This window comes from Toxorhynchites rutilus, chromosome 3, assembly GCF_029784135.1.
Source record: "Toxorhynchites rutilus septentrionalis strain SRP chromosome 3, ASM2978413v1, whole genome shotgun sequence".
Taxonomy (NCBI): domain Eukaryota; kingdom Metazoa; phylum Arthropoda; class Insecta; order Diptera; family Culicidae; genus Toxorhynchites; species Toxorhynchites rutilus.
Genome location: NC_073746.1, coordinates 99,830,444 through 99,851,406, shown reverse-complemented (window position 1 = coordinate 99,851,406; position 20,963 = coordinate 99,830,444). Strand labels below are relative to the sequence as shown.

The following is a 20,963-nucleotide window of genomic DNA, read 5'->3' as shown; positions in this document are numbered from 1 at the left end:
TTAATGGCCCTGAAAAGTGCCTTGTTTTATGGAATGGTTCCAATTTAGAAAACTTAGTACTCGTGGTTTTGAAAAAAACCTTTTCGAACGCCCTCGATGCCGCCTTGTTCTGGATTTGCCACCAAAGCAGTTTGTATAAAGAACAAACTTTTTTCTTCTGCTACCTGATGCCGTTTTGCGATTGCGTTTGCCACTCGCCACTCGCTGCAACTGCCTGTTGTCTTGATGTCCACCGAACCGAATGTGTTCTGTTCCGAATGCGGGTTTTCTTATCGTCGCGAGCAGCTTTGCCAGCTAACTCGATCACTTCGGCGGCCGAAACTATATAACGCCGGCTAGGTGGACTGGTGCACTGGTACTAACGCGCTCGGCCTAGCTACCCTTGCGGGGAACTCCAGATCAACACGGTTCGAGCGGGATTTTGCCTTCACTTTTCCTCCTTTACCATGTCCAGACATGGCTGCTTGGGTTGGTTTGTTGATGTGTTGTGATGCGAACCGATGTGGTGTACGGTTTGAATGAGAATGATCGTTACGGCAGCGGAGCGGGGATTTTTAAGCTGACTGGCTGGCTCGAGAATTACGCATGTGTGAGACTGCGACCAATGTTTCGTTCATTTTTTCTTTTTCCTTTCCAATCGTGCTTCATTCTATTTCGCTGCTGCTCTGGTTACCCGTTTTGGTCGGTACGATTTGAGGAGCACAAAATGGACCAATCAAAAATGGGCACATAGTGCATTTTGACAATGCTTGATATTTCACAATTATTCAATTATTTATCTCAAGAAAAATGAAATGTTATTCGTTATGATAGATGCGTAGATATATTTCCTATCAATTGATGCAAACACCTTTGCGATCTATTGAGAAATGCTCGAGTTATAAGCGTTCCAAATCTTGCATTTTTTTCTACTTCTTCAGTGCCTAGATTTCCATTTCACCCCCTATATCTTCCGGTTAGACGTAGTCCTACGTCAAAAAAAAATGGGTGGGTTATATCTATGATATAACCGCAAGGTTTTCGTGGGACTACCTTACCTTTGCAATTATTTGTTTGTATTGCCATGTGAGGTCAATTCATGCATTTGGATAGATTATGATCTTCGTTACAAGTAAATTTAATGACTGTCTTTTTACGTTTGGTATGATGACATCTTGGTTTTGAAGTCTGTGTTAAACAAACACATTTCAGTTGGAATAATAATACCCCCGATTTGCATGTATTTGCATTTCCGAGTTCTCCTTCGTTTAGAAGTCTGTAATAGGTAAACACATTTCAGCCGAAATAAAAAGGGGCCCGAATCGCATGTATTTGCGATGCCAATTTCCCCACGCTCCTTGGATTAGAAGTCTGTGTTAGAGAAACACATTTCATGACTCCGACTTGCATGTATTTGCAATGTCAATTACCGCACGCTCCATGGATTAGAAGTCTGTGTTAGGGAAACACATTTCAGTCGGAACAAAAATACCCCCGACTTTCGTGTATTCGCAAAGTGGATTCCCCAGGCACATTTATTTTGAAGTCCGTGTTAGGGAAACACAGCTCGGTTGGAACAAAAATACCCCCTACTTGCATGTATATTTGCTAAGCGGATTCCCACAAGTACATTGAATTTGAAGTCTGTGTTCGGGAAACCGTAAATCGGGCCAATCAAAACTAGGCAGTTAGGGCGTTTAGATAACGCTTGACATTTCACAGTTTTTCAATTGTTTATCTAATGAAAAATAACATTTTATTAATTGCGACAGAAGCGTAGAGATATTCCGTATCAATTGATGCAAACATCTTTCCGATCCGGTAAGGAATGTTCGAGTTATAAGCATTCGGATTCTTTCATTTTTTCCTGCATGTTCTGTGTTTAGGTTTTCGTTTTACCCCCCATATACTCCGGTTAGACGTAGTCCCACGTCAAAAAAATTAAAGAAATATTACTCTTTTGTGTATTCTGTGTAGCAGTTGTGTTGAGTTCTGTGGTTCGATGAAAAGCAACAAATACATTTGCAACAACGAAATTTATATTGATATTCTTTATTTAATTTGTCTACTTTACGACAAAAATATATTCCTATTTTCACTTCAGATTCGTTAATGAAATACATCTGGACTGGAATAGAAAGAATGGTTTGTGTTTTTTTTTTTATTTTTGTCGGTGGTCATCGACTTGGCGCTCTATTCCTCGGAATGTCAAACACAAGAGTAACGAACGTTTCACGTATATGTAGAACGTTAAAACGTTTAAACACACTCACAATACATTAGTTTTTTTTTTAACAACATTTCAATAGAAATAATTTTTATGGCAAAACAACGTTTGCCGGTCAGCAAACGTTAGGCTGTCAAAAAAGTCCTGCGGTATTTCCGCGAGGTGTCGTTGTGAGCGCGTAGTTCTAGTTGTATTCATTGTATCAAGTCATACTATAGCTTGTTGGAAAAGTATTTTTTTCGCGCTATAATATAGTCCTTGACAGTGTTTTGTTAGGTTAAGTCGTTCGTGAGTTATAGTGTCGCAAATATGGAGCAAAATAAAGAGAAAATCCGACATATTTTACAGTACTACTATGACAAAGGCAACAAATACATCTCAAGCTGCCAATAAAATTTGTGCAGTTTATGGACCCGATACAGTTTCCATTTCCACCGCACAACGATGGTTTCAAAGTTTTCGTTCTGGTGTAGAGGTCGTCGAAGATGCGCCACGCTCCGGAAGGCCTGTCGTCGAAAATTGCGACAAAATCGCTGAATTAGCCGAGAAAGACCGGCATAGTAGCAGCCGTAGCATCGACCAAGAGCTGGGGATAAGTCATCAAACCGTTATTAACCATTTGAAGAAGCTTGAATTCACAAAGAAGCTCGATGTATGGGTGCCACACACGTTGACGCAAAAAAACATCTTTGACCCTATCGACGCATGTGAATCGCTGCTGAATCGCAACAAAATCGACCCGTTTCTGAAGCGGATGGTGACTGGCGATGAAAAGTGGGTCACTTACGACAACGTGAAGCGTAAACGGTCGTGGTCGAAGCCCGCTGAAGCGGTTTAGACGGTGGCCAAGACGGTTCTGCTGTATGTTTGGTGGGATTGTCAAGGAATAATCTATTATGAGCTGCTTCCCTATGGCCAAACGCTCAATTCGGACCTGTACTGCCAACAACTGGACCGCTTGAAGGTAGCAGTCATGAAGAAGAGACCATCTTTGATAAACAGAGGCCGCATTGTCTTCTATCAGAACAACGCCAGGCCACACACTTCTTTGGTGACGCGCCAGAAGCTCCGGGAGCTCGGATGGGAAGTTCTTTTGCATCCGCCGTATAATCCGGACCTTGCACCAAATGACTACCACCTGTTTTTGTCCATGGCGAACGAGCTAGGTAGTCAGAAATTAGCCACAAAAGAGGCCTGTGAAAATTGGCTATCCGAGTTTTTTGCCAATAAGGAAGCGAGATTCTATAACAGAGGTATTATGAAGTTGGCATCTCGTTGGGAACTAGTCATCGAACAAAACGGCGCATATTTGACTTAAAATAGATGATTGTAACTAATTTTATGAACAAATGAAAATTCAACAAAACTACCGCAGGACTTTTTTGACAGCCTAATATATAAACATTTTGACGTAGGATTACGTCTTTCGGGAACATATTGGGGTACAAATTGAAAATCGAACATCGAGCACATCGTGAAAATTGTCCAATTCCAAAAGTTTATTGCTCAGTAATTTCATGATGGATTGATGAAATTTTTGCGTCAATCGATTTCGGCACTCCATAACAATTTCTTATATTGAAGAAAATAATATATGTTATGTGTGCTCCCTTGGTCGAGTGGTTAGCGTCATAACTAACATGCCGGGTGTTCGGGTTCGATTCCCGTTCTGGTCGGGGGAATTTTTCGTCAAAGAAATTTCCTCCGACTTGCACTGTGATCACGCGTATTCTAGAGCTTGCCACTCAAAATGCATTCAAGGCGTGTTATTTGGCATAGAAATCTCAACTAAGTACTAATAAAAATGACGCAAGTAATACTACGTTGAGACGGCGAAGTTCCTCTAGGAACGTTAGTGCCATTGAAGAAGAAGAAGAATATATGTTATGAAACTAACTATCGAACAATTGAAAAATCTCAACCCCATTTCCTAACGGAAATACCCACTTCTGATTGGTCGAAATTGACGGAACATGCGGCGGGTCCCTAACAGAGACATCAAAACCAGGCTACGTGGAGGAAATCGGCATTTCAAATACATGAAAGTAAGGGGAATTTTTGTTCCTACCGAAATGTATTCCCTAACAGAGACATCTAAACCAAGCTGCCTGGGGGAAATCGGCATTGCAAATACATGAAAGTAGGGGAAGTTTATGTTCCTACCAAAATATGTTCCCTAACAGAGACATCAAAACCAAGGTGCCTAACAGAGACATCAAATCGGTATTGCAAATATATGCCAGTCGGGAGCATTTTTATATTGAAAGTAAGGTGAGTGATACGATTAATTATAGCAAATAGAATTTAAATTTGGAATGTTAATGTTAGTTGCTTCGTGAAATTTCATATCAATGACCGATCGTGTATTGTGAAAAATTTAGTACAAGTGTAAGTGTAAAATTTTATATGGTAGTAGTTGTGTTAAAAATGACTTGATATATGGAACGATTTATTTCAATTTTCATAAATAAAAACCAAGGTGTGTTCCCCCTCGAGAACGGGTCGTTTGGCTTAAGCAGTCTGTTGTGTTGTGTTCATTTTCACCAAAGGAAAGTTCAAATTGGAAAAGTGAAGAAATATTAGAAAAAATGATTTCCTGTATGCTCTACATTTAGTATTAGTTGTTGTTAGTCCAATTAAAATCCGCATTGGGTTGAATAAACACACAAAAAGTAAAAAATATAAAAGAAAATGACCTTTTCTATTTGAATTATGTTTTCTAACATGTTTCTACTGATGAGAAAAATTGATAATTATGTTCGGTATTAGCAATTATCTTATATTGAGTTTTTTTGACGTGGGACTACGTCTAACCGGAATATATGGAGGGTAAAATGAAAACCTAAACACAGAACATGCAGGAAAAAATGAAAGATTTCGAATGCTTATAGCTCGAACATTTCGTACTGGATAGGAGAGATGTTTGCATCACTTGATAGGGAATATTTCTACGCATCTATCGCAACTAACAAAATGTTGTTTTTCATTAGATAAACAATTGAATAACTGTAAAATATTAGGCGTTATCTGAACGCCCTAACTGCATCGTTTTGATTGGTCCGATTTACGGTTTCCCTAACACAGCCATCTAAACCAAGCAGCCTTGGGGAAATCGGCATTGCAAATACATGAAAGTAGGGGGACTTTTGTTCTCATCGAAAAATGTTCCCTAACACAGACTTTAAAACCAAGCAGCGAAATCGGCATTGCAAGCACACGAAAGAGCCCAGAGGCGAGTGAACTGAAAAGTTTAAACCCTCTTAAAGCCAAAAAGAAGAAAAAGAACACACGAAAGTAGGGGGAGCTTTTGTTCCCACCGAAATGTGTTCCCTAATAGAGATTTCTAAACCAAGGTGCCTGGAGAAATCGGTATTTCAAATTCATGCAAGTCGGGGGTATTTTTGTTCCGATTGAAATGTGTTTCCCTAACACAGACTTCAAAACCGGGGTTCATGGGGAAATCGGCTCTGCAAATAAATGCAAACTGCGAGTACTTTTGTCCTCGCTTGCCTTTGTGCAGAGTGGAATATGTCTGTCCTAACATGATCTTCTAAACTTAGGAACCTGGGAAAATCGTGCAGCCACTAGAAGCGAATGAACTTCCCAGTTTCAAGCAAATTCGAGATTCGAGAAGTATGTACACTTTTGGGATGTAAACTTCAGAGGGAAATGTAAAATAAAATAATCGTTTGATAATTTTTTTTTGTCTTTATTGGAAAGATTTTCAGCCTTAGGCTGGTTCATCAAACGTTTGATAATTCTTCCGTACATATATTTTGTTCTAGTCATCATACCAAACGTAAAAGGTCCGTCATTAAATTTACTTGTAACGAAGAACAATCAATCACAATAAATGAATTGACTTTACACGGCATTTGTTCATTTTTTTCACTCACAGAGCAAATATATTGAACTCAATTGAATTTGGAAACTGTTTCATTCAATCAAGAATTTAATCAATACAAACGAATGATTGCTCAGCTAAGGTAGTTCCACGTGAACCTTGCGGTTATATCATAGATATAACCCACTAATTTTTTTTTCCATATTTCATCCATACATAACATAGGAGACATCTCGTCTAGAATCACAGAGGGCGGTTTTCATCATATCTCGTTTCACTTCGGTATCTTTTATCTGTTACGCACCATCCTAAACAACTGTTTACCATCCTTCTGTCATCATCACTCGGTAAACACTGGTGGAGTGAACAAACAATACCCAACAACCAAACAAAACGGTCCTTTACAGGGTCAAAGTGTTTAACGATGTAATTCTTCAAACATATCCAAAATCAACAGATAGCCTAACGAAATCCTACGTCAACTATGCGGTTGTGTCTCGGGAACAACCCTCCTGTGACTTTTTCATAATACTAATGTTAATGAAGTAGAGAACCGATTACTCGCGTTTTGCTCGAGTTTAGAAGGGTGACATGTTCACACTCACATTCGCACTCACATTCATCATACTCAATTCTTAAGCCTATCTTATATCTAATATGTATTTACATTTCACCTTATTCTATTGTTAGTAAGAAGGGATTTGATTTCTCGTGAAGGAAAAGGAAAAGGAGAATATAAGGATATAAGGACAATCACACACGAAGATCGATAGCTGTTAGGAAGACATATATTTGGGACATGTAATCAAGGTCTAACCGAGCCAACACTTCTCTCACCGGCACATTGGGCTGCCTTTCTCTAGCCCGAAGAGAGTTTTCTAAATTCGATCTGGCAACAAGATACATCTCGCACGACCAAACAACGTGTTAGATGTCGTGGTAACCTTGGTCACAAGCACAGATATTGCCATCGGCAAGATCAAAACGAAAGTGTAGCGCGTCTAACGAACAGTGATTGAACATGAGTCGGGAGAAGGTGCGAATAAATTCCCGACTCAAGTCCAGACTTTTGAACCATGGTTTGAGGTTAACCTTAGGGATAATCGAGTGAAGCCACTGACCCAATTCATCTTCATTCCACTTACGTTGCCAGTTAGCGATGGTATTTTTACGGACTTAAGAATAAAATTCATTGAAGGCGATTTGACGCTGATAAATAAAGGGTGTGTCACATCAAATTGCATCACGGAAAAAACGCTGTAGAAATTTAATTTTTAGGAATTATATCTTCAGCTTTCGCTTATAATCAGATAAGAGTGTATAGATCACGTTGGCCATGCTTCACTGTCAATTTTTCGTAAATTTGGAAAATGTCGTCGAACGAAAAATAGCGTCGTGAATTAATCCTGTGCACTCATTTCGAGAATCCGGAGTTGTCACATCGGGACATCGGTAAGATGCTGGGAATCGTCCAATCCACGGTCAGCAGAGTACTAAAACGATACTTCGAGAACCTAACCATCGACCGGAAGGTGAAGAACGGCAAAAATGGATGCTCCGTCAATGAAAAAGATCACAAGCGCGTAGTTAAGCAGTTTAGACGTGATCCGAGAAGTTCGGTCCGGGATGTCGCCAATAAGTTGAATTTGTCAAGTTCATTCGTCCAGCGGACCAAGCAGCGGGAGGGCCTGCGTACATACAAGGTTGAGAAGGCTCCTAACCGCGACGAAGGGCAAAACATGGTGGGGAAGACGCGAGCCCGGAAGCTGTACACCGAAATGCTGACGAAGCCGCATTGCCTGGTAATGGACGACGAAACCTACGTCAAAGCGGACTTTCGTCAGCTGCCGGGCCTGTTGTTCTTCTCCGCAGAGGACAAATTCAGCGTTCCGGAGGAGATTCGCAAGCAGAAACTATCCAAGTTTGCCAAAAAGTACATGGTGTGGCAAGCGATCTGCTCTTGCGGAAAGCGGAGCGCCCCCTTCGTGATGACGGGCAGGTTTACCTTAAGGAGTGCCTACAGAAGCGCTTACTACCACTATTGAAGCAGCACGAGGGCCCGACCATCTTCTAGCCGGATCTCGCTTCGTGCCACTATTTAAAGGACGTGTTGGAGTGGTACGAAGCCAACGGGATCACCTTCGTGCCAAAGGAAATGAACCCGCCCAACGCGCCGGAGCTTCGCCCAATAGAGAAATATTGGGCAATTATGAAGCAGGCCCTCCGGAAGAACCCAAAAGTTGTCAAATCGGAGGCGGACTTCAAGAGAAAATGGATTTTTGTTCAAAAAAAACTACAACCTGACGTTATACAGAACCTTATGGACGGGGTAAAGAGGAAGGTGCGAGCATACGGGCTTGGGCTCGAAGTATGAATAAAAAGAAAATGCCAAAAGTTGTTTAATAGTTTTTATTTTACTGTCTAAAATTTTCAAAAGGATCGGTCTACTGGGCGAATTTCTACAGCGTTTTTTCCGTGATGCAATTTGATGTGACACACTGTTTATCGCCTTCAATTGCACCTATCTTTGCCAATGAGTCAGCCCTCTCATTACCCGGAATTGAGTAATGTGAAGGGACCCAGACAAAGGTAATGACATAACAGAGCTGAAATTTAGCACAGGCGATTTTTTTTGGACCAATTAACAAAATGTACATGGTCGGTTCTTTAAATTCGATAATTTTTTATCCATACCTTCATTGCCTTCAAAATTCAAAATTTCAAAATTCAATTCAAAAACACAAACTCATTACTACAACATCCCGTCCGTCTCGCAACACTGCCATCAACCCTACACCCAAGCGGATGATGAAAAATTTTGGACGGTCGTCGCGGCCATATGTTGCCCGAGAGAGCCCCTGGTTGGACTGTTATGACAACGACGTGCCAGAAAAGTGAGTTTTCATGTCCGAAGTTAATCATGAGAAAAGTGGTAGGTATGCTGCGAAAGCAATCGGACTGGGCTCGGCAAGTCACCGGCAAAGGGTATCAGCACAGCAGATCGTGACAATAAGTCCCGACATCCCGTTGATGAGCTCGTGTTTTCTGGCTCCTGGACATGCAATGAGCACAAACACACACACACACACATACACACGCACGTACAAAAAAATACATGCGGATGCAGCAAATTGCACTACTCGAAATGTGACTTAGGCGGGGAACAGAAAATGTGGATTAACAAACACGGGTCTTAGTAGGTAGGACAAGATGCAGGACAACAGGTGAGGTCACATGTACCATTCGATTTGGAGCCAGCAAAGTGAGACTCGGTACACAGCAGTTAATACGTGCCTGGGAACATGGGCCAGAGTTCGTGCTGAATGTGTCATGACGACGAGAACAAGCCAACTTTACGGTATGCAGTGGTACGACAGTTGGAGAACTGGAACTGACTGTGCAAATGGGAGAAAGCGACCGTTTCCTTCCGGGCGAGAACCAGACAAACAAGGCGAGGGTAAAGATTAAAAGTTTTAAAGTCATGTTTTTCATTTGTCGGGATTAACTTTTTCCATTAAGGTAGGTTTTAAAGTTTTGTCTAGTTTTTCAATTAGTGCGATACAAACAAAGATTTGCGGAACGAGAAAGTTCCGCTGGCGAATGTGTTGGTTTGCAAGTGAAATATAAAACTTCATTCACTTATCTCTCAATCCTTTAATAGATGGGAGTTTCCTGAACATTGATTCATAAACACTTTTGAGATATAGGAAAAAAAGCCACGGTTTGCTTCAAGTAATAATGTCAATGGTAATTGTTCCCACTCGGGACTAAATTGTCCAACTGACAACTTCAAACCTGTCCACTTGAGTTCCCGAATTATGGCCAGAAATGAACTCTAATGAAAAGGTACACTTGAGTGCCTCGTCAGCCGTCGTCGTGAGCGAAGTGCGTCACGGCTAGAGAAAGACGGAGGAAAATTATTCATTCAACAGTCTTCGCATTTTTCTTCGGGATACTATTGGAAACCGCCTAAGACCTCCCGCCCTTTCTCCATCCTGTCACGTAGCTACACACTTCCCGAGCATCGACCCATTCAGTTCGAGAAACGGAACTAAATTCCCAACTCATTACCGTAATGATTCGCTATTATCATTCTCCTTAAACGTTCGCATTCATCAGGAAGTACAGGAAGTGAACGAGCAGCACAACATCGTTTTCTGAACGAGCCGCCGCCGTCGCCCCCGCCCCCGCCACCGCACTCGTCGGTACGACGGTATGTCGTAAAAAATGCCACAGCCGGCCGCTGGTATCGCTTCCGAACGATCTGACGCGGCCGTGGGGCGGTCGGTATTGCGATGGATTGCGAGTGATTGGCAGTCGCCACTTTATGCACGAAATCGGCCCAACGCAACAGTCGCAACGGTAACAACAACAACAACTGCTGGAAATGCTGTAAGTCATAAAAGTCCAGTTTCTGAGAAATTGCCAATAAATTGCCCCGGTTTGTGGTGCTTGCGAAGCGTCAGACGAGGGGATCCTTTCTGGTGATTGGGCGGATGATAGGCGGAACTGTTCGACAAACGAAGCTCACGAACGGAAGTTTTTGCATTGTTCAGTTTATTTTCGAACCATTACCAAATTTGAAATTGATTCAAATGAAAATTTATGCTCGGTAAATCAGCGTTTTGAATTTATTTCGATGTGATCACAACGGGGACCGAATTCATTGATGAGGATAACATTTCGTGTTTTGACACAACATTTTGTTCTCTAATAATTCGAGACACAATTCATCAAGAGAAAGTAATTTGTAATCACTCGACTATGGGATTTTCGAATAAGGTGGATGTTACGATGGTCGTTCCGAATCACATGTCACGTTACATTTATTTATTGGTGTATGAAAGACGATTTTTCTTCAAGATAGCGATTCCGATTTAGTTATTTTAAACAATAAAATTATTCGAACCATCGCAAAACACAATTTTAAAATTCTTACAGAGCATTGCAACGTCTGGGAAATGTTGCGCTATCAATGAAAGTCCCTCAACATGATTCATGCAGCTCCTTTCGTAGTTTACCGTTGCAAACATTCTGTCAAAAAGAACCGAGAGTTGATCATTTGGAATGATGACTCAAAAATAATTGTCAAAATTCTTCTTCTCACTAAGTTGACACAATTCTCGCGTAACTTTTGAAAAGGCCCTATGTAACAAATGTAAACAAATCGAGTTAATGGATGCACGTTATTAGTTTTCAATCATTGGATGCATTACAAAAACAATCGTTCACGTATCTATTTTCTACATCTTTTTATCGCCGATACAAAAAATATCCTATGTACAGATAGGGGATTTTAAGTACCCGGCTGTTACTTCGGACGTCACTTACCTCCGACGCCCGAAACGTCTGAAGTACTAAAGCAGTCAAAACAACACGATGTCGTACTTCGGTCGTTCTGAGTTTTCGTTTTTTACAGGTGTTGTTAACGATTTCAGTGCAATTCAACGAGTGATAACAATAATAATCTGTCCTAAGAACGAAATGCTGATATTTGGATTGTTGTTTAGTAGTCAGTTTCAAATTCTTATCGTGCAACGTAATATGTCCAATGTGCAAACGCGGGCAGTCAAAACGTCCAAAGTAACATTTTTCACTCCGAAACTTCAACTTTAATCTCAAATCACGGAACAACAGTTACGATTGGTTTTTCAGAGTTATTCTTGACTGCTAGTGGTGAGAGTAGCGATAAAGATCGATTGCTTTTAAGACAATTCGCGGAATAATGTTCGGGTTTTCAACTTCGTTTTTCTCGAGTTGACTAAAATGTTACATTGGACCTTTTCAAAAGTTACGCGAGAATTGTTCTCTACAGTGACGGACAAAACAATATAACCACAAACTGGAGGAAATTTTCAACAAGCGATCGAACTACCAATTTAAATCAAACGTATGGGACAACATGTTATAGGTTATATTTATATAATCGCAAGGTTGACGTAGGACTATCATCTACTTGGTAATCATTTGTTTGTATTAATTGAATTATTGATTGAATGAAATAATTTTCGAATCAATTTCTAAGTAAAGAGTTTGAGCAAATCTCATGTTAGATCACTTTCTTCGTTACAAATAAATTTAATGAATAAGTCGGACCGTCCGTTATCCTGTTACATATGGCATGATGCCTTAGTCATTTCATTCCGATATCGTAGACTTTGAAAATATGTGAACGGAAGAAGAGTCAAATGATCATTGTATTTTACATTTCAATATGGAGTCATTGCATCTCTCAAGTCTACGTACCTCTCGAACCGCAAATTTGCAGGTACACTGTTTCGATTTTGACATGCACGTTGGACGCATATTGTTAAATCAATCGACGTAATCGCAGCACTTATCATCAAACAGTATGCGTAGAAGTTCAGTGAGCTAAAGATGAGAAGGCATATATTTCAATGCCGTCTTGAATAACCGGGTGAAAGCATTGTGATCATACCCGCTTTTGTAGTCCATGATAGGAAAACAAATTCTGAAAAATTGATGAAATGCATGCGGGTACAAAATTATCGGCACCTTTCATTATTCAACAACTTCAACCATTTATACTATGTATACTATGCACCTTGGTTTTGTGTTTCTCCTTGTTAGAGAAACAAATTCCGATCTGCATATATGCACGTGAAAACAGAAGTGCCCCCGACTTGCGTGTTGTTCCAATGCTGATTCCCCCAGGTTCTTGGTGTAGAAGTCTGTGTTGGGGGAACCGTATTCCGCTGCAACTTTGGCCTCAAATCGGGTCAATCAAAACGTGGGAGTCAGCGCGTTTAGAAGCATCTTTTATTTTTTCCTACACTTTCAGCGCTGAGATTTTCATTTTAACACCCCAACCACCCCCCACCCGCTTCGATTTGGTCGGTTTTACGATTGTTATAACAGTTCAAAATTTCGAACAACAAATTTGCTTCAAATTTTATTTATCGTAAAAGGAATTTCGTGAGCCGAATTACTGGAACTTGCTCGAATTTTGGAAAAAAAAACATGCTCGGATGTTACACTATAATATCATTATATCATCGAACAAGCACTGTATTCACAAGATTTGGATCCGGTTGGAACTTCTCTTTATACATAACTCAAATTATCATTTTGAGACACATATTTTCCGATCGACCGGAAACATAATCATAACATTGGATTTTATGTAGCACAAACAAAATACACACACAGGAAAGATGATTCTCAGAATCGCGAATGTTCAGAATTAGTAACAACCTTGTAAACTTTGTTAGTTCAAATCCGTTTTTTTCCGTCTGTTTGATTTACAAAGTTGAACTCAGTGATTAAACAATCTTAAAAGTGATTATTATTACTGCATTTCAAGAAACATATTTCTATTTTTCATGAAATCATAAAAATATTAACATACATACACACTCGAACAATTTTGCTGCTCATCTGGGAAACTAACCCAAGGGACTTTATATCATAAATTTAATTCATAGCGCACATTTTTTCGCGACCAGTAGTGAGCGGACAGTGCAGAGCGAGTTCATGTTCATTTATTAATCGTTTAATCACAAACACTGAATGTTATTTACAAAAGCACATTGCAAACAAACCTCTTAGGAAAGTGTATAATACTCTTCGATGGAAATATATGGGTAAAACCGGCAGTATTAACCGAGCAACATCTGCAAAACCTGTACGACCAATACGCCTCACCATTGTGTGGACCTCCTGGCGATAATCGGCACGTAGCTGTATGTTTGTATGACACCCCTGAATCTCTTCGTCAATTATTTTTTTCTATTTATACAGTGACAGACATTCGTTTAGCCGCACTTGAAAAAAAAAACTTGAAACACTTACAAAACAACTACGAATGTTTTTTTATGGGGATATTTATTTGCTGTAGTGATAGTATATTTAAGTCACTTTTATTGAAAGGTCGTGCGTCACAATCACACAAGGCTGCATCGGTGGATATAAACATTCAAACGTCGTTTTTTCCCGAGACATACGTTTAGCCGCAGGGCATAAAAATCGAATTTTCGCATAATCACCAAGCCTTTATCTGTGTTTTTTGAAAAAATACTTGGGAATGTTCAATTTACAAGATAAATATTAGAAGTGCAACGTAAGAAGTTGGTCAGATTAGTGATTTACGTAAAATTTAAAAGAATGGCGAAAAGTATTCTATTGACGGAAGAGGGGCGGAAAATAATAAAGATATTCAGTGAACAAAAGTTTTCTAATCGCTCGTTCGTAACAAAAATTGGTCTATCTGAAAACGTGGTACGGAATTTCTTTAAATAGTGGCAGAAATATGGGATATAACGACCAACAAATGAGAACACCAAAGTTACTTTGGTCTTAAAGGTCGAATAAGACACGAAGCAACCAGGAAACGATGTCCTGCTCATACATTAAGGCAGAATCGGTTGTTCCAGTAACGAAAAGGAATATTGCGCGCACCTTGAATGAGTCATCATGTGGAAGAAACCTCAAGGTAAGCCGAAACTGACCGCCACCCATAAGCAGAACCATCTCATTTTCGCCCGGCGATACATGGAATGGAAACTAGAATGTAGAAATGTTGTATTTTCTGGCGAAAAAAGTTCAAATTGGATGGTCCGGACTGTTACAGTTGCTATTGGTACAATTTAAGTCAACGGCATGTCGTGAGATCGAAGCGAAACTTTGGGGCGGAAGTTTGACAGTGTGGGGATCCGTTTCGTATCACAGCAAGCTTCTCATTTGTTTCATTTTTACCCGAATGAACTCCGAAAAGTATCTTCAATTACTGGAGGACGTTTTGGTTGGCCATATTGAGAATAACGCTACCGAGGATGTCGTCTTTTCAGCAGGATTATGCATAGATCCACGTTTCCAAGCAATCGAAGGCATGGTTTGCCGAGAAGAACATTCCGCTTCTTGAATGACCTGCTGGCAGTCGATTGCAATCCCATAGAGAACCTATGGAGAATCTTGACCGAGATGGTCTATGCAAACGGATAACAATTTGACAACATTTTCAGTCTCAAGGCAGTAAAGGGTGTGTCACATCAAATTGCATCACGGAAAAAACGCTGTAGAAATTTAATTTTTAGGAATTATATCTTCAGCTTTCGCTTAAAATTTAAAATCAGATAAGAGTGTATAGATCACGTTGGCCATACTTCACTTTCGTAAATTTGGAAAAAAGTCGTCGAACGAAAAAGAGCGTCGTGAATTAATCCTGCGCACTCATTTCGAGAATCCGGAGTTGTCACATCGGGACATCGGTAAGATGCTGGGAATCGTCCAATCCACGGTCAGCAGAGTACTAAAACGATACTTCGAGAACCTAACCATTGACCGGAAGGTGAAGAACGGCAAAAATGGATGCTCCGTCAGTGAAAAAGATCACAAGCGCGTAGTTAAGCAGTTTAGACGTGATCCGAGAAGTTCGGTCCGGGATGTCGCCAATAAGCTGAATTTGTCAAGTTCATTCGTCCAGCGGCCCAAGCAGCGGGAGGGCCTGCGTACATACAAGGTTCAGAAGGCTAACCGCGACGAAAGGCAAAACATGGTGGGGAAGACGCGAGCCCGGAAGCTGTACACCGAAATGGTGACGAAGCCGCATTGCCTGGTAATGGACGACGAAACCTACGTCAAAGCGGACTTTCGTCAGCTGCCGGGCCTGTTGTTCTTCTCCGCAGACGACAAACTCAGCGTTCCGGAGGAGATTCGCAAGCAGAAACTATCCAAGTTTGCCAAAAAGTACATGGTGTGGCAAGCGATCTGCTCTTGCGGAAAGCGGAGCGCCCCCTTCGTGATGACCGGCACGGTAAACGGGCAGGTTTACCTTAAGGAGTGCCTACAGAAGCGCTTACTACCACTATTGAAGCAGTACGAGGGCCCGACCATCTTCTGGCCGGATCTCGCTTTGTGCCACTATTCAAAGGACGTGTTCGAGTGGTACGAAGCCAACGGGATCACCTTCGTGCCAAAGGAAATGAACCCGCCCAACGCGCCGGAGCTTCGCCCAATAGAGAAATATTGGGCGATTATGAAGCAGGCCCTCCGGAAGAACCCAAAAGTTGTCAAATCGGAGGCGGACTTCAAGAGAAAATGGATTTCTGTTAAAAAAAACTACAACCTGACGTTGTACAGAACCTTATGGACGGGGTAAAGAGGAAGGTGCGAGCATACGGGCTTGGGCTCGAAGTATGAATAAAAAGAAAATGCCAAAAGTTGTTTAATAGTTTTTATTTTACTGTCTAAAATTTTCAAAAGGATCAGTCTACTGGGCGAATTTCTACAGCGTGTTTTCCGTGATGCAATTTGATGTGACACACCCTTTAATTCAGAAATGTTGGGCTATAATCAATATGGCAAAACTTTAAAAGCTGTCTGACTCGATGCCAAATCGAGTTTTTAAAGTGATCCGAAATGGAGGTGGACATGCTAAATATTAGCTACCGATTGGACTCGAAATTTGCCGCACAAATTTTCTTTTATTGAAATTTTAGGATGTGGCTAAACGAATGTTCACCCTGATTCCACATATTTGAATTACTTAGAAAACAAAAAGAGAATTTATATTTTTTTTTAGGAATGAAATCGATGAAAATAAACAATAATCGTCTTTCATGAGCAAAACTGTACAAAGAATTGACTTATTTTTAAAATTATTGAGGAAAATAGGGTGCGGCTAAACGAATGTCTACCACTGTATCATATTTATATATGTTGTATTATTGTGGTAAAAGGTCAAATCGGTTATATGCAAGTACTGCAATTTTTTTTAATCCCATTTATTTATTTTAAGGCCCATTAGCATTTTAGATGTAACAGAGCCGAATTTTAATCGTGTACATGTCACATGGTTATCATATCTATAATTAGCACATTACACAGTTGTCATTCGCCAGTATTTCTTCTATACCATTACATATGGTACATTCACACAGTAGCCATTTAGGCGTAAGAGTATTCTTTCTGTTCTTCCATTATCCAGTTAAGACTGGACAGCGGAGACAGTCGTTGATCCATTGTTGAGTTATTTATAGAACAGCAGCCCGATGTGTCTTGCAGAGCAGAGCAGTTGTATGGATGAATCGATCTTATTTCGACCGTGGATCGATCTCCATCGCTGATGATTGTTGCGTGGACGTAGTTATTCTGTAACAACACAAAGATGGTCAATGAGGGCCCTGAGTTTTGAACTCACGATCGATCGCTTACTAAGCGAACGCGCAACCAATGTGGCTACGGAGACCCCCATGTAGTACTGCAATATGTCATGCCAATTAAAGCTGAAGAAAGAATAATATTGAAATCAATATACTAACTGGATAATGATTCCAAACATAAAATATACGCTAAGTTGAATTGAGTAAAAGTGACAGAAATGCTTTGCCTAATATTTTCGTTCGATTTTGTTTCTGTTAAACGTCATCCGCTGTTGACGTTGATAAAAAGCAATGCAGTAATGGACCCGTTTATAGGCCTCAGGAAATTTGAGGCCTCCGAAAACAACATTCGTCACGTTTTCGTTGATATTTAACCAATCTTGTGGTATAGTGACCGAAAATTGAATTCCCTCTCAATTGAGGTTTACCATATGCCGGAAATCACAATCAGATAAAAATTGCAAAGAGTCAAACAAAAGGACAACATTGTAATAGCTGTTTTTTGTCAAATCAATAATTGGTCTTGTACAAAATTTATCCACGTTCTCAAAACTGCCTATTGAATTGCTGAGCGCTCATCATTTCGATTACCAAATATGACAACGGTCAAGATGGCCAAAGGTTGTGCAGTCCACTGATCGTTCAACAAGAGCCAAAGGTTGTACCGCTCATGACAACTCTACACGAACTGATGATTGCGCCGGCTAGTGACCATTCTATCCTGGATTCCTCGAGTCGAGAAAGACGCACCACGCTAGATATGGGGTAAAGACTAGGGGGGCGTTGCTGATTAAGGGTCAGCTGCATCCCAATAGGAAGTATCCCGTGTCGGGCACACGTACAGAGCATTGGAGACAGCAACATCCCAATTACGAAAACACTTGTAATACTAAACTCGAGCCAACCGCGAGTAATCGGTTACATATTACTAACATAGATAATAGGAAAAATTGTATTGAACTCCCGGCCCCGTGAGGCTAACGCCATATGAGCCTTTATAAAAATATATATTTTGGAAAAAAAAACGGTCAAGAAACATTGAGAATCAAAGACAAAAAAGGGTCATTTACCCATGATTTAAAGATATCCTTGTTGTAAGCAGTGTTGCCGCACGTACATATTTATCTGGAAAGGTACATATTATTGCGGCAGCTCGGAACTTTTAATAAATGATAGTATGCAATCTAGATTCAGAAAAACTATGTATAAGCATCATCCAATACTCGAATGACGAATGAAATGTAAATGTGATGTTTGTAATAAATAAATGAGTATTTTTTATGCTATAAAATGGATTTCTCTCCAAACAAATTTTTTCGATGGTACAGATTTTTGGAAGAAAAACTAGAAGTGGGTTATATCTGTGAAATAACCGCAAGGTAGACGTAGGACCACCACTGGCTCTGTAATCATTTGTTTAAATGAACAATTATTCTTTTATCGCTTAAAATAACCGATAATGCGCTTTTTTCTATGTTGTGTTAAGGTGGCCATGAAAAAATGTTTTTTTGATCTACCTTAGAACTTTTAGAACTTTTAGAACTTACTAAGACTAACATTTCGTGACACAGAACTTGTCTGTATCTTAATTCTTCTCAAAGTTATAGATGTTTTCCCCAAAATTATGCGCTTTTCATTTGTTGGTCGTTCTTTCTGGGGTAAACGCAAAAAAATGTTTATTAACGGCCTTTGAAAGGGCATATTGGACTCTATATAATGTGAATTTTTGAAACTATGTAATTTTTTGTATTTGAGTAAACTACATTTGAAATCATGAGTTTTTAGGTAAAAAACATTGATAACTTTGAGTATGATTAGGATATTTACAAGCACTGTAAAATGTTTGTCTTGATAAGCTCTAAAAGTCGTCTGAAGACAGTTTTAAGTCGAGCTCTAGATGAAAATTTCCACTTAAATGCGCTTCCTGTACCATTGTGCGTTGTCAAGCGACTCCACTGAACGTCAGATGCGACTTCTCCATTCGACGATCAGCTTTGTGGATTTCGATGTCACTGATCCGTTGGTGGTTTCGGCTTCAACGAAAACTGTCCCTTTCGTCATCGTTATCTATTTACCCTCATTAAGATGCCAATGAAAATGGTCATCTTGGGGCTTCGAACAAAATGTTGATTCCAATGAAAAATTGCCTTATGCAAAATTTCAGCTTAATTGAACTTCACTTACTAGTGTCGCAAAGCCGTCAAAGAACCGCCACGTTGGCGTAGGACTGCCGTTGGCTTAGTAATCAATTGTATTTCTTCAATTAGCAATAATCGCACCTCAGATGTTCTTCATTGGGTACGATATCATCGCTGCGTAGAGCTATCTTTTATGTGTATTGATTAAATTATTGATTAAACTAGGGAATGAATGACCACATTCAGGTCAATTCAGGTCAGTTCATGCATTATGGAAATAGTTATCGCAGCAAATAGTTATCAACATTATGCCTAATCATCAAACGGTATGCGTAGAAGTTCAGTGAGCTGGCGACATGAAGAGATATCTTCCAATGCAGTCTTAATAATCGAGCCAAAGCGTTGCATTTGTACCCGCTTTTGTAGACCGTGATGGCAAAACGGATTCCGGAGTGTTAAAATGCTTGGGGGTTTAAAAGTATTGCCGACTTGAATGTATCTGCAATGCCGATTTTTCCAACTTCTTGGTTTCGGAATCTGTATTGGGAAAATACATTCCGGTTTGCAAAAATGCAAGCGAGTTCAAAAGTACTCGCTGCTTGCATCTATGTTGCAATGCCGATTCCCACAGGCTTCATAGTTTTGAAGTCTCTGTTAGGGAAACATCCACCTTAATCGTTGCGCAATCATAACTGAGGGGATTTCTGCGCGGCACTTATATACCGATTGGTTTGATTTCAATAGCCTGTTTTGAAGGCAATTTTAGGGCTACTGAAACACGTTTTTGAATCAAAAAGTGACAAGCATATAACGCGTAGATATTTTATTTTTCGAATGAAGTGTTTATCATACCATTTCGTTCAGTTGTTTAGGAGCTATCAACGCTCAAAATCTCGGTCTCCGGCGTAACGCTTTCGTTCTAGAAACTTTGAACTTATACCCCAGTATAGAAATGAAAGACTTAGTCCTACGTCAAAATATATTTTAATATATGAGTAAGATTATAGCCCATCTGGTACAGATTAAAATGTGGAAATACTGGTTGTGAGGATATCTTTAAATTATTATTCTATGAAGTAAATCAAAGTTGAAGAGTTGTGTAAATTTAGTTATGAAAAATATTTTCTAATAAGTTCAGAAAACCCTCAATTTCAATTCACATTATTTTATTCCATATTCTTAATAATTATCTCTTAGGTGAATTACAATCTTTTCGTGGAGGCGATCTGGTGTAGCGGTAACGTCCATGCCTCTCACGTTGAGATCACGACTTTAGTGGCAGTAGCAGCAGCAGCGGCGGTAAACATCGAGGCCTAACATCAACAATCGAGCTGTGTCCCGCATCGGTCCAGTACTGATGGCAACAGCAAACATCATGAGCAGAAAGTTTTAGGCATGTTCTCTCTTTCTGCTGATGCTGCTGCTCAATCAGATTTATCATTTTGTTCGACGCTCAGATCGGTAAACATATATGTTTTTAGTGTTTTAAGTGTGGTCACATCAGATCAACATCAACCAACATGACTTCATGCGGCAAGGAAGGCAAAGGAGGATCGAAGCGTATCGCAAGGTTTTACATGACAATATCCAGTGTATCAAACTCGCTATTCGCCGTTTAGCTCGAAGTGATGGTGTCAACGAAAACCACCAAAATA

The 20,963-nt window shown here is 40.1% G+C and overlaps 1 protein-coding gene and 1 pseudogene across 1 annotated transcript in view; both read right to left on the bottom strand.

The window, feature by feature from the left end:
- Positions 1–20,963, bottom strand: part of LOC129772853 (kinesin-like protein CG14535) — a 458,100-nt gene that overhangs the window by 34,444 nt on the left and 402,693 nt on the right. The window lies entirely within an intron of this gene.
- LOC129780948 (U4 spliceosomal RNA) lies at positions 19,292–19,494 on the bottom strand (annotated as a pseudogene).